At 39.5% G+C, this 11,905-nt stretch overlaps 2 pseudogenes; both read right to left on the minus strand.

The window, feature by feature from the left end:
- Positions 1–2,605: 2,605 nt before the first annotated feature.
- On the minus strand, positions 2,606–3,691 carry LOC127664446 (vomeronasal type-1 receptor 4-like; annotated as a pseudogene).
- A 7,258-nt stretch (positions 3,692–10,949) lies between these two features.
- LOC127664564 (putative vomeronasal receptor-like protein 4) lies at positions 10,950–11,586 on the minus strand (annotated as a pseudogene).
- Positions 11,587–11,905: the final 319 nt, after the last annotated feature.

Raw genomic sequence — 11,905 nt, forward strand, 5'->3', positions numbered from 1 at the left:
ATGTTTAATTCATGGTTATTGCATTTGAAGTGATAATAAGAAGTTATCCTAGCAGTCATTAGGGTTTAATTGTTCAAAAGAAAGATGTGAGTTGACAATACAAACAAGCAAAGAACAATGACATAAAAGTCCAACTAGTTTCTTAAACTACTTTCCAGTTTCCTCAGAGCCATCCTCCTTAACCCACATTTCCAAACTGTGAATCAGCTTGCAGGTCCACTTGCGCTTGGGATTCAGCTTCTAAAGATATTAAGAGAGTATTTTGGAAGGAGTGGAGAGAATATATGTACCAGTGGAGTATTGGACATCTGAGGTGAATCTATTTCCATCAAGAGTGACATGGTCATTGGCCACCATGAAGCACTGACTGTATGTCCCACAGAATATATTTGCTTATACTCACAGCAATAAAAGGAAGAGAATTGTAGAGAAGTAGTTTGTCCTATGGGACTGGCAATGAAAATAGTTAAAACCTAATGTGTGTGTGTGTGTGTGTGTGTGTGTGTGTGTGTGTCTGTGTGTGTGTGTGTTGTGGATGGGGACTGGAGCCTGTTTTCATATCTGCACCTGAGATTTCAATCTCACTTCTTCCTACCACAGCTGCATATTATCTTGGGGGAGAGATGTAGGATGTAATAACTTTATAGAGGTTTAGAATATTTTCTTGTTCTGAATTTTTTTGGATCTTCACCATGTTGGCTCCAGATGTGCAGATGATGCTTCTGATTTGTGTCTGCTATGCTCATATGCACATAATGATGATGTGCCCATGTGATACATCATCGCTCAGCTCAATTTAGGCAGAACCATTTTTTTGCACACTTTTCATCATATCTGGGGTGAACAGATGGATTTAATGTCTTAGGAAAAGTCTTAGGAACTGTCTTAGGATAAGAAGATGATAGGAAAAATTTGAAGGTGAAAGCTGTCAATCTCTGAGTAGCCATAGCTTCATATTTCTGATTATATGAGGAACTAACCAAAAGCAGCGTTCACAAATGGAGGTAGTTTCTTTTTTTAATTAATTTATATTTTTACGCTCCATATTTTATTCCTCCTGATGCCCGTCGACTGTTCCACATTCCATAAGTCCTCCCCACCACCCTGTCTCCACATGGATGTCCCACCCCCACACCACCCGACCTCTAAACTCCCTGGGGCCTCCAGTCTCTTGAGGGTTAGGGGCATCATCTCTGAATGAACACAGATCCTGGAGTCCTCTACTGTATGTGTGTTGGGGGCCTCATATCAACTGGTGCATGCTGCCTGTTTGGTGATCCAGTGTTTGAGAGATCTTGGGGTTCCAATTTTAATGAGACTGCTAATATGGAGGTAGTTTCTTAAAGGTGTTTGCTGCATACTACACACTGAAGTTACTATTCTCTTCTATAGTTAGATTCCACTAATTAGTAAAATGACATGGTAGTTTTCTACATGCAGCTGACTTGTTACATTTTGCATAATGTCTTATAGTTCCACGCATCCACAATAAAGAAATGATGAAATCTGAGGTAATGCTTATACTAATCCAATTGTAAAATCTGTGGTGAGGTATCTGAAGGACATAATTTTAATTCCATTTACAGGTTATCATCACTATCCCCTATATATTTAGATTTGTTATTATTTTTATTATGTATTGAAATTAAAAATTTGTGTTCTGATGAACATTTTATTTTATTGTTTTCCAATCTGCACTGACTTCTACAGAAAAATTAAAAATATTAGCCATATATGCCACTCAGAGTCCAGGCCATCCTTATTCATGCTTTATCAATAATTATACATCTATCTACCATGTTTTTATTTTTAAATTAAATTTAAAATATATTTTGTATATTTCTGCATGTGTTGATTCACTGTGAAAAAAGAGAAATCAACACTTTTAAATCAGCGTAGAAACTATAGACATGTATAAAATAAATATTCATTATCTATTTTATTTGATATCTCCAGTGTTTACTCCTGCAGAGAACTTTCAGGAATATAGCACCAATAAAATGATTCAGGACATTTAAGTTCTATGACTGGTGCAATGTGCCTCCATTGACTGAATACACAGCACACGTCATTCTTTCATAATTTTGTAAAATATTTTCCATGGATAGATACTTAGGTATTTTAAAGTAGTCCAAAATATCATTGGATATTAACATTATGAAAACAAGTCATCAAGTACAAGATATGGTATTTCTTAAACTAACAAACAGAATTACAACAATATGAATCTTGATGATATTTACAAAATTCATCTGCATGCTTCCAGCCATGATAGTCATAAAAATAGTTCCATAAATATTTGTTAGGCCTATTTTTTAAGTGCTAGAGAAATGGCTCAGGATTTATAACATTGTCTGGTCTTCCAGAAAAGCCAGGTTCAACTTCTAGAAATCATATTAATAGTTTAGAACCATCTCTCTAACTCCAGTCAGCAACTGGATGTTTGGTGTTCTCTCCAGTCTTCAGTCAAGAGTGGCAAGTGGAGAAGATGTCTATACCACTTGAATTTGCTAAGGCATTTCTCTCTCTCAGCTCAAGGCTGTGAGTCACCTGGAAGACTGTCTGAGAACAATCAAATGCTTAAACTGCTTTGTGGAATTTTGTCTTACCCACAATATTGGAGAACTAAGATCTCTTTGACACTTATTGAACATACAAATGAGAGAAAGAGATTGTCTCAACTTCTCCCACTGAACATGCCAACATTCAACCAGAAGCCCATCCTTGTGAATCAGCACCACGGGGCTAAATGTTGCATAACCAAGGGTCAGGAATTCTCGAGTATTTACCATCCAGGCATTGTGACTTGAAGAGAGACTTAAAATTAGAGAAAAGGCACAATCTGTCCAGTAGAAGAAAACAAAACAGAGCATCAGAAGAAGGACACTCTGGGCAGCTCTCAGCTCAGGGGGAGTTCTGTAGAGAAGCTTGGAGTTCTGCAGGTAGAGGACATGCTGGTGGTGCTTGTGGAGAAGAAATACCATGTAGCCACTGGCCCCTCCCATGGCACCCTGAAAGAGTGCATCTCTCAGGACCATGAGAGGAAGAAAAATCCCTTTTATTTCTGGACTTTCTGGCATAAAGTAGCAATAGTTGTCACTATTCTTAAGCTGTGATATATTCAAACCTGTACTTGTGATGGAATGGATTACGTTCACACTTATCAAAGCATTGAATATCCAAAAGTATAGGAAGAATGGAAGGATGTGCCATGCAGACTTTGGCCTGAGTCTGCTCCACCCAGAGGCCCTGGGACTGATGATGATGGCCTGGACCACAGTGAGGAGACTGCTGGTGCAGATGGAGAGCCCACGGGCTACCCGTGCCAGGTAAATAATGATTTTACAGCCTATGTCATCTAGGAAGTTTCTCAAACCAAACGCTGCTATTGTCTTTGGCAATCCTTTTGTAAGAAGGATTAGGATGTTTGTAAAAGCCAAGTGGATGAGAATGAGGTGTATGGGTTTCTTCTCAGGTCCTCCCCACCAACTGAACACATAATTCACAGAAACAGACATGTTCCCCAGAATTCCAAGCACAGTTATAAAGAGGAAAATAATTGTTTTAATATACTTCAAAACCATTTCTTCCTTCCTAGGTAGAAAAACAAGTATCCAGGATGCAAACACTTTTTGAAGAAAGCCTCACTAACCCTAGACATGGATCTGAGCAGCTCATTTGGCAATAGCATTTTCTGAAGTTCACGAAGCAGCCATGGACACAGGTAATGTTGCAGACTAGGTCTCTGAAATTTCTTCTGTTTCCTGTGGCCTCTGGAATATTTTGTGTGCTCTGACCAGTGATATTGGTAACTGGTATTCAAAGCAAAAATTTAAAGGAGAATATTTTTGAGCTTTACTCTATAATTGACTATTTCAAATCTGGTTGTGTATGTGAGTTTGTGTATGTGTGTGTGTGTGTCTGCTGCATGCATGCACTACCCTTGTTTTCATTCAGCATTGTTAAATTGAATTCTAAATTCCCCTAACCAAAAATTCTTCCTCTGATTCTCATTCTATTCATTCATATTTCCCCAGCCAATTTCCCCAGCCCGAGGCTTTTGCTGAACCGTCTGCTTTCCCCACATCATATGTAGAAACTGGGAAACCCTGTGGGCCAACACCTACAGCATCTCTCACACTTAGTTACTTTACCTTTCTCATTTCTCCTCCTTTGCTTGATATACTTTTCTTATCTGCAACTTGAATAGTACAACAATTTCTAGAATTGCATTTGACAGAAAATCTTTATAACTTCAATATTTACATCTTAATGTGTTAAGTTTTTAGAGTGACCATTATGTGATTTCCATCTGCATGAATGTTTACTAGGTATTTTAAAATATAGTCCTTAGTGTCCAATCAAATTGTGTAACCTTTCCAAATAAAACCCCCAGTTAAAGCTGAATTACCAAAAGATGTCCTGAAAAATAGTCTTGTGTGAGAAATTCATGTAACTACCAGGTTGCAGCCAGGGATAGTACCCTGTAGAACCCCAGGGTGCTTCCTAGGAGAGTGAGTAGCAGGGAGTTATGATCCCATTGGATGACTCAGAGCATCTGTGACCCCAAGGTGGGACCTCAGCATATCTAATAGAGCATGGAGCAGCCTTGTGCCCGGTGCGGATGATGAGAGAGATGGAAGAGAAGGAACAGAGATTTAATGATCTGTTAGGTGTTCGCCTGAGATGAGCGAAGTTTTTGAGTTGTGGGTTCTCAATGTGTCTGTATACAGTAGCGTACAATAGGTTGGGGCACACAGTTGTGAGCAAGCAGGGCCTCTCCATCTAAGAGGTCATAGTGGCATTTGCCTCTGTGCGGCCTTGTGAGCAGCACTTAAGTCAGTTTGCTTTATAGCCTGCTTCTCCCAACCTGTTTGTCAGGCAAAATGCTTCGTTCTACATCAGTTCAAGCTGATTGCAGGACTTAAGACCTCAGCAGGATGTTATTTTTCATCTTTCAAAGCTCCATTCTCATTTCTCAGTGATTTATGGTGAGATTTGTGTACTTTTTCTAGAAAGAGAAATCTGGATTCTTCAGTGACTCCATGGGTTTGTGTGTTCTTGGTACTTACAATGCCTCTTGTTCCCTGTTCTCCTTCCTGCTAAACTCACAGGATTGCCTTAAATGTCTTTGTCCTTCTGATTTCATATGTGACCTATAGGAACCTAGCCTTGTTGCCAGATTTGTTCTGGGTACCTTCATGAAATGTCACTTATTTCTTTCCAACTGCCCCTTCAAGAAATGGGTAATTAATGCCTGTATCAGTGAATTTTAGAAAACACAATACCATTCTGAATATCTGCATACAATAAAGTATGCTGCAGACATTAATAAAAAACTAATAAGCATCTATTATTGATTTTTAGAATGAACATATAAAGAATAGGGTGTGTAATAATTGCTGCAATCCATAACCCCAAGTCCTGATGGAAAACACTAACATTTTTCGCTCTTTTTTTAATACTAAGTTTCCTGGGGTATCCTCTGTTTCAAGTTGTCTATACTTATTTCCAAAATTTAAATTGTATTTAAGTCCAGCCTCTGGATCTCTTGAAAAGTAATTCATTTCTACTGAAGTAGACTGTCAGAGATGAGAGAGGCGATTCATCGTCCACATTATGTGGGAAATGCTAAAGGAAATTAATTTAAAAGACAGGATGGACTTGTATTTAGATAGATGGATGTTCCCAGCATGGGTTTAACCTAATCTCCCAAATCTGAGGTAGGCTGTATTCATCTATTCTGATTTTCTGAAAGCAAGCCAGCAAACAATCAAACAAACCAAAAAAGATTGTGGCTTTTTGCTGCTTAGTTGTGGGATAAAGTTAAGATGAGCTGTTTCAGGATGTGCTAGTTCACAGCCCTTATAGCAGGAATTCTCAAGATGGTCCTGATAACTGCTACACTTTGTGTTCATAGCTCTCTGCATGCACTAGGAATACAATGACTGAAGTTGAAGGAAGTAATTATAATATTAGGTGATAGAATCAAGAAACTATAGGGATAAATCGAGAAGGAAATCCTTCAAATGAGAAACTATAAAGTTGAAAAGTGGAAATGCATCAGAAGTGAAAAGTACAACCTTTAAAAACACCAGGGAGTCTGTTGCAATCACAGTGCTGGCAAATGTGAACCTAAAAATTTATTTTTGTATTTGTTTAATCCTTTTTTTTTTTTTAGACAAAACCTATCTCTGTAAATCATTGAAAAGCAATTATTTTTGCCTAAGTCTTTCTACTGCTGATGTTCCTTGTATGTTTTATTACTGTCTCACATTTATGATAAACGTCTGCAAAGCTCGTACATCATACTGGTCCCTCTAACAAAGGTAAGGAGGTGAATACCCACCCGGAGCTCTGTCCTGACTCCAGCCTGAAGAAGGACAACATTGTCTCAGCATTTCTGTCCCATTTCTGTATCCCCTAGAACTCATCTCCCTTGATCTTTCTGGATCAAGGAATTGGGCTTTGTAGAGTCAGAAGGAAAGTGGAGGACCCAAGGCTCACAAAGCCTCTCAACTACTCACTGTCTTAATCAGAGAGAGACTTCAGCTTTACTGTATCTCTTCATGGCACAGCTGAGGGCATCTAAGATGTTACCTCCATGTACTCACCTGGACCTCTGTGGTGCAGACAGGCTCTGGAGCAGCTCTGGGCAGGTGACACTTTCCTGGTCATATTTGTACTGTCTGGATCTGTGGGGCTCTTGGCTGCAATCAGGTACTGCAGACTTCAGATTTCATGTTGTCACAGTGTCAGGGGGAAGGAAGGCCACTGCGGGGTCTCAGTCCCTGAAGTACAGCTTTCCTCTCTCCCACAGTTACCACATCTGTTTTGCTCAGAAGTTATTTCAAGCTTAATTAGTGTTTTAATTGTTTTTAGAGGAAGAATGTGAGGTGAGAAAATGAACAACTAAGGAAGTTCTGTGTACTGAGCTTCCCGATTTCCAGAGGACTGTGTATACTCATTTAGCCCAGTGATTCGTCCTTAGGTCTCTGCGAGCTCAAATGTACTTTGTTTAAGTGAGTCAGAGGGCCTTGTTGCCCTGGTGATCTTCATACATTCTGGCTCTTAAGATGTTTCTGCCTCCTGTTTCAAGAGGTTCCCTTGTTCTGATGTGAGGAATTTAATGGAGACCTCCCACATAGACTCACTTTCTGCCTAAAATCATTCTCTGTGTTGTTCCTCTCTGCTGCTAGAGGAAGCCACTCTGATGATGACTGAATAATACACTGATAGGAGTATTGAAGAATATCATTAGGAGCCATTTTATTGTTACTTTTTGTTTGTTTGCTTCTTGTTAAAGACCAGTAGTTCTTGGACACTCTAGTAAATCTAGTGAAAAAAAAATCTGCCCTTAAAGTAAACCAGGCACATTTTAGTTATCCTAATAAGTCTCTTTCACCATTGCCCTGGCATATATTTCAGGCAGGACAGATTGTAAATCAGTGTCTGGGTTGTGTGCCTGGGTGGCTGTCCATGTTACTCTTTCTGAAGCCTGGAAGGGCATCTTCCTACACAGAAGCTGTAAGAAAGCATGGGAAGCCCTGAAAGTGGAATTATGGGAGTTTGCGAACCAACATGTGCATGCTCAAGTGCAATCAACTTCAAGATTGTCAAGTGCTCTTAATTGTTAAACCTTAACTCCAGCCCGAGTAGTAGGATCATTATCCTTCCCATCCATGTTGATGAGCAGCGTGGCTGAATCAAACCCTGCATTTCCACAAGAATTAGTTCTGTGAATTTATTTGTTTCATCTGGTGCTCATATTTAACTTGTTCATGTTCTCCATACCTATGCCTAGAGATGTATCATTTTGTTGTGTTATTCTCTTTAGTACCTCTCAGACACAGCTTCTCTGTGTGATGTCAGTGTTATGTCAAAACTATGTACACAAAAAGTTTGTGGCACATATCTTTTATTTTAAAACTGCAAGAGAAAAATATAGGCAAAAAACATTCTGGATAGAAATCTGTCAGGTGACGCACTGACCCCACATTCTTGTCTATTACCCACTAGTGACAAGGATTGCAAACTCTGTGTATACTCTTGAGGTCTCTAGAGAAACAGTACTTCTCCACAAGGATACCGTAAGCTGGACAGTATATAGATACTTGTGTTTCAAAAAAAACACAAGTATCTCCCAAACCCACAAAAAGGGCTCTTGCATGTCTCCCCCCACCATTTCTTGAGAGTTTCAACTTTAGACTATAGAGCTGTGTGTTTGGCTTCCCTGTCAGACACTACATGGGCTTCAGCAAAGAGCTTCCCTCAATGCTTATAGCTTCTTGTCTCTATGTCTGTTTGTAAATACCATGTGCCCGAACAGCAGTATTGAGGATGGAGTTCTAAACTCTGGAAGCAAGGCTAGAAGACAAGGACAAGGTATCCTAGAAAAAGCCACATTTTCTGTGTAAGCACTAAGTAGTGAACAGAAGTGGGAAGCAGGTGCTGTGGTACACTGTTCTTGAGCTATTTACAGAACCCTGGACTTAGGGATGTTGCTCTCAACTGGAGCTTTTATTCCAAACCACATTGGCAATCTCTGAGAGATTACATCTCCTATATGTTTTCTTATTTGTTTTGTGACCACGCATCAATGTGTTGGGGATTGTTTTACAGAATTTATTCTTACTTGTTCCTTAGTGATTTGTACCCAGCAATGCCAAGCACTTACTAGATGGGGTGAATTCGCTTCTCTCCCTTATTATCTCCACTTTGTAAGCAGCCTTCAGATAAAGTATGCTTCCTGGAATCCTTCTTTTTTACTTGATCATTGATTTAGAACAGCCTCTTGCATATATAAGTGCTTTGACATAAGCAGAGGAGCCAGTGATGATGGAAGGGCAATAAAAGAAACAAGAATTCAGGAAAAGTTTCAAGTTTCTTAGAAGGGTAAAACTCTAGCACGTGGAAAAAATTCTAATTTCAGGTGACTGGATGCCCTCCTGCATTTCGTTGTGTAGGATGCAGCAAGCTAAACTGCGTGGTTGGACTTGTGGGATGGTGATATATCGAGCATCCCTGCCCATACCCTAGAGCTTAATTTCAATTATCTATCACCAGCTGTCTGCAAAATATCAAATCTATTATTTTAACAAATTTGTTCCTGTGATACATCAGAGTGCTAAAGTGAAGCCATTCCTGGGTATATAGCATTACACCATAAATAACATGGCAAGGAAAGGAAGTTCTTATATCTCAGTGTCACGGCAGAGCATAGCAACACAAACATCTCTGATGATCAGGACAAACGGCTGAGACAAGCAAAACTGAGTACTTAATATGCTTTGATATTTAGTATTGTGGAACCATGTGTCACTGTGGAACCTATGTAGAAGGAGAAAATAATATCTGCCCAATAAAAGAAAAGGAAACAGGCCATGAGAGTGAACGCCCTCTGGGTTGCTCCGATATCTGGCCTGGAATTATTTGCAGACCTGGAGGTGTGAAGCTAGAGAACATGATTTTGTTAATAAAGATAAGAAGGTAAAGACCCACCCGGAGCTCTGTCCTGACTCCAGCCTGAAGATGGACAAGAGTGTCTCAGCATTTCTGTCCCATTTCTGTATCCCCTAGAACTCATCTCCTTTGATCTTTCTGGATCCAGGGACCAGGCTTGATAGAGTCAGAAGGAAAGTGGAGAACCCAAGACTCACAAAGCCTATCAGCTACTCCCTGTCTTCTTTTTTAATGGTAAGTGCAAAGTGTATTGGAATGCATAATACATGTAAATGAAATGGTTTCTTTTTTGTGTATATATATTTTTTATTTTCTATATTCTTTGTTTACATTCCAAATGCTTTCCCCTTTCCCAGTTCCCCCCTCCCCATCTGTCCCATAAGTCCTCTTCTCTCCATCCATTCTCCTATCTTTCCCCCTCCCTTTTCTCTGTCCGGGTACTCCCCTACAATGCTGGATCAAGCCTTTCCAGGATTAGGGCCCTCTTCTTCCTTCTTCATGGGAATCATTTGATAGGCTAATAGTATCTTCAGTATTCAGAGCTTCTGGGCTAATTAATATCCACTTTCAATGATTGCATTTCATGTGTATCCTTTTGTGATTGCTACCTTGCTTGGGATGATATTTTCCAGTTCCAACCATTTGCCTAAAAAATTCATGAATTCATTGTTTTTAATTGCTGAGTAGTATTCCATTGTGTAAATATACCACATTTTCTGTATACATTCTTCCACTGAGGGACATCTGGCTTCTTTCCAGCTTCTGGCTATTATAAATAGGGCTGCTAAGAACATAGTGGAGCATGTGTCCTTATTGCATGCTGGGGAATCCTCTGGGTATATTCCCAGGAGAGGTATAGCAGGGTCCTCCAGAAGTGTCATGTCCAGTTTTCTTAGGAACCGCCAGACTGATTTTCATAGTGGTTGTACCATCTTACAATCCCACCAGCAGTGTAGGAGTGTTCTTCTTTCTCCACATCCTTGCTAACACCTGCTGTCTCCTAAGTTTTTAACCTTAGCCATTCTGATTGGTGTGAGGTGAAATCTCAGGGTTGTTTTGATTTGCATTTCCCTAATGACTAATGATGTTGAGCATTTCTTAAGGTGCTTCTCTGCCATCTGAATTTCTTCAGGTGAAAAATCTTTGTTTAGCTCTGTACCCCATTTTTAAATAGGGTTATTTGGTTCCCTGGGGTCTAACTTCTTGAGTCCTTTGTATATATTGGATATTAGCCCTCTGTCAGATGTAGGGTTGGTGAAGATCTTTTCCTAATTTGTTGGTTGCCAATTTGTCCTTTTGACAGTGTCCTTTGCCTTACAGAAACTTTGTAATTTTATGAGATCCCATTTGTCAATTCTTGATCTTAGAGCATAAGCTATTGGTGTTCTGTTCAGGAACTTTTCCCCTGTGCCCATGTCCTCAAGGGTTTTCCCCAGTTTCTTTTCTTTTAGTTTCTATTCTGGTTTTATGTGGAGCTACTCCCTCTTTTAATCAGGGTGTTTGTACAAATGGAGATCCATAACCCTACTGTTCCATCCCATAAGACCATGAAAAATTACATCACGAAGGGCCATGAAAGAGAAGAGCCACTTAACTGTGTGCCTGGATGGCAGCATACAGCAATACCCAGTAAACATCCCAACTATAGACCTGTTCATGCTACTGCCTGCTGTGATATAGTGCAGCAAGTTGGAGCTTATCAGGGAATTAAAGATGCAATCAAGGAGAAAGTCAAGAAAATGTCATGGAGTGTGTGGTTTGACCTTTCTTGAAAGGGTAGTCTTGGGACTGATGATGACAGCCTGGACCAAACTGAGGAGACAGGTGGTGAAGATGAAGAGGGACGCCATGGGCAATCCTTTCTAGATAAACTATAGTTTTACAACAAACATTTCCTAGGGAATTTCTGAAATAACAAATTGTGGCCATACTTCTGACCTCTTTGCAATAAATAATGGTTTTGCTTACATAAGCCAAGTGAATGACATAAGATCTGTATTATTATTCTCAGAACCCATGATGAAAGTATACACATGTCTCACAAGGAATATAATATTCCCTAAAATTTCTAAATCCAATAAGTGAAATAAAATGTATTCTCTGCTTCGGGTCACTTTAAATCATCTTCATGCCCAGAAATAGTACAATCCTTTTGAGAAACACAAGTAAGTAAACATGATATGGTTCAGACCTGTGGGATTTCTGGTTTTAGGGGGAAATAATTAGCATATTATGAAAATTTACAGAATTATTTGCTTGTAAATACCTTTATTTTGTTCTTGTGCCCCTCTCCCCTTTTTCTTGATTTGTCTGACATGAAGATGATATTGACATTTAGACATGAACACCGTGATGATGGCTCACAGAAGATAGTTCTGTCTATTCTCCATCTCTCAATTTCTTTTTATGAGAACATTCCAGCAAGAGGCAGCATCAGTCAGCT

Source organism: Apodemus sylvaticus, chromosome 14 (genome assembly GCF_947179515.1).
Source record: "Apodemus sylvaticus chromosome 14, mApoSyl1.1, whole genome shotgun sequence".
NCBI lineage: Eukaryota > Metazoa > Chordata > Mammalia > Rodentia > Muridae > Apodemus > Apodemus sylvaticus.